This window comes from Antechinus flavipes, chromosome 4 (genome assembly GCF_016432865.1).
Source record: "Antechinus flavipes isolate AdamAnt ecotype Samford, QLD, Australia chromosome 4, AdamAnt_v2, whole genome shotgun sequence".
In the NCBI taxonomy this organism is placed as follows: Eukaryota; Metazoa; Chordata; class Mammalia; order Dasyuromorphia; family Dasyuridae; genus Antechinus; species Antechinus flavipes.
The window spans coordinates 247,959,198-247,962,496 of record NC_067401.1 but is presented as its reverse complement, the minus strand read 5'-3'; the positions used below and the strand labels follow the sequence as shown (position 1 = coordinate 247,962,496).

Below are 3,299 nucleotides of genomic sequence, written 5' to 3'. Positions count from 1 at the left end.
GGTAGGAAAAAGCAAAATATTGGTAAGGAGGAGAAGGATGAAAAGAAAAAGAGAATAAATTGGATGAAGCAAAATACATAGTAATCATAACAGTGTATGGGATGAATTCTCCCATAAAATGGAAATGGATAGCAGAGAAGACTGGATTGGAGCAGAATCTATTATAAAAAATAATAAAAAAAATTAGCCTAATTAAAAGAAATAAGGAAGTAAACTAAATCTTTTCAAAATTCAGTGTACTACATACAGTGAGGCAATATCAATACTAAACATATATGCACCAAGCAGTACAGAATCCAGATTTTTAACGAAGTTAAGTGAGTTACAGAAAGCAATAGTAAAACTACACTGGTGGGGGACTTGAACTATTCCTTCTCACAATTAGGCAAATCAAAAAAGACAAGCAAACTCAATAAAGAAAGGATACAGCTAGAATATCAGAAAAAGGTATATATAACAAAACTTTTGAGAAAATTGTTTAGGAACAGAACTCTCAACCTTGCACATTCATTTCCCACAGTACTCTTTTTGGATGTAGATGACTCTCTTTGTCAAGAGATAATTGGAACTCACATCTATCATGTCATTGTTGGAAAGAGTCACTTTCATCAGAATTGATTGGCATTAATATTGATGTTGCCTTGTACAATGATATTCTGGTTCTGCTACTTCATTTTATATCAGTTTATTTAAGTCTCTCCAGACCTCTCTAAACTCATCCTCTGATTGTTTCTTATAGAAAAATACTATTTCATAACATTTATATACCATAATTTATTCAGTCATTCTGCAACTGATGGGTATCCATTTAGTTTCCAGTTTCTTGATACTACAAAAAGGGCTGCCACAAACATTTTTTGCAACATGTGGGCTCTTTCCTTCCTTCTATGGGATATAGGCCCCGTAGAAACACTGCTGGATCAAAGGATACGCACAGTTTGATAACTTTTTGAGCATAGTTCCAAATTACTCTCAAGAAAGGTTGGATCCATTCAAAGTTTCACTAACAATGTATTAGTGTCCCAGTTTTCCCACTTCCCCTCCAAAATTTGTCATTATATTTTCCTGACATTTTAGCTAATCTGATAGGTTTGTAATGTTGTCTCAGAGTTGTCTTGATTTGCATTTTTCTGATCAATAGTGATTTAGAGCACCTTTTCATATAATTAGAAATGGTTTTAATTTCTTCATCTGAAAATTATCTGTTCATATCCTTTGACCATTTAATATACACAGTTTTAAAATCATATTTATTAACATGCCACAGGCCCTGTGGATGTCAGTTTTCTAAAACTGATTAATTTGACATGTTCATATAAATAAAGAAATCAAATCAGTAAACATAGAAAAACAATAAAAACAAAAATATTATCTTTGAAAAGACTTTGGTATTAATTCTATGAGAAGAGTTTTCAGATTTTAAGTTTCCTCAAAAAATTCTTCATACCCTTATTCTTCAGAGTAGAGATGACAGGGTTCAATGTTGGTGGCTCCACAGAATAGAACATTGATAATAATGGATTCAGAACAGACATGATTCAAGTTATGCCGAATATCATTATAACAATGAGATGGGGCAGACAAGTGGAAAAAGTTTTTGAACAACCTTCTATAGTGAGAATCTTCAGCACAGTTGAGAAGATATGACCATAAGAAATGACTTTGGAGATACAACAGAAAATCTCCAAATTGATCCCAATGGACACACTCATATCAACTGAAATGTGTGTTTCAGCCCAGGAGATCTTTAGTAAAGAAGGAATATCACAGAAAACTGATGGATCTCCCTGGGACTACAGAATGGTAAAGAGAATGTACTTCAAAGAACTCTTCACTTTATTCCTCAGGCTATAGATGAAAGAGTTCAAGATTGGTGGCACCACTGAATAGAACACCGATAACAATAGATCCAAAGCTGAATCAGAGTCTAAGGACAGCTTTAGATAATACATGGCAGCAGATGAAAACCATGAGAACAATGAAATGGGGCAGACAAGTAGAAAAAGCTTTTGAATAACTTTCTGTAGTGGGAATCTTCAACACAGTCAAGAAGATGTAACCACAAAAAATGACTATGGAGATAACATAGAAAAGCCCTAAACCCCAGTGATCACATTCACATCAACTGCAATGTGTTTCTCAGCACAAGAGATTCTTAGGAAGGAAGGAACATCATGGAAGACTGATGGATGTCCTTGGCGCCACAACAGGATAAAAAGAATGTACCACTTGAATATATAGACCCAAAAAATCCTCTAGTGAATCAAGAACAATTTGTCATTGTCATATAAAATCCTTTGTTTATTATGGTTCCATAGTGCAAAGGTTGGTATATGACCATATAGTGATCATAGGACATCACTATGAGGAGAAAAATCCTGCAGATAAAACTACAAAAAAGACCTGTAATACAGACCCAAAGAAAGAGATTGAACAGCTTCTTCTCAGGGAGTTTTCAATAAGGAAAGATCTAAAAAGGAGACATTCTTCAGGAAGAAGTACATGGGAATATTGAGGTGGCTATCTAGAATGATGACTATGAAAATGAGCAGGTTCCCTATCAGAGCCACCAGATAAATTAACAAGAAGAACATGACATGTAAAACCTGTAGCTCCTAGCTTAGAAAACCCATAAAGAAGAATACTGTCACCATGTTGAGGTTGGCTGTGCTCTGGGGAGGAGGGAGTTCTATTAATTATCTGTATAGAGATAAAAAATAAATGCAACATTCAGTTTCTTGGATATTGGTAGTTATTTATTCTTTGTGATCTTTTTGGTCTTTTTTTTTTAATTTGTCAAATGAGGGAATGGATCTAGATTGGAAGTTATATCTGAAGGCACATGAAATTACTTTAAAATACTTTGATAATTGTATTTTCATTTTTTGGCAATCTGTGGTATTTAATGACATGACTGAACACAATCTCAGAGGTTTCATCTCACATTTATTTTGTTTTTGTTTTGTGAAGTAATTGGAGTTAAGTGACTTGCTCAGCGTCACATAGCTAGTAAATGTTAAGTGTATGAGGTCAGATTTTAATTCAGCTCCTCCTGACTCCAAGGCTAATACTCTGTTATGCCATCTAGATGCCCCCATCTAATTTCTAATTGTATTTATGACACACAAAAGATTGGTAATATTTGATCTAAGTAGTATAAAAGATCTTTTGGTACTCTTCTACACATGAATAGCTCATTAGTATATTTATTAAAAGGATCCTTAAACTGAAAAAAATGATAAAATAGAAAGTTTTCTAACTGCAAGATGTTCTGGACTATTAATTTTTTTATTACAGAA

General features: G+C 33.6%; 1 pseudogene; it reads right to left on the bottom strand.

Annotated features, from left to right (window-relative positions):
* Positions 1–1,412: 1,412 nt before the first annotated feature.
* On the bottom strand, positions 1,413–2,594 carry LOC127561484 (olfactory receptor 14K1-like; annotated as a pseudogene).
* Positions 2,595–3,299: the final 705 nt, after the last annotated feature.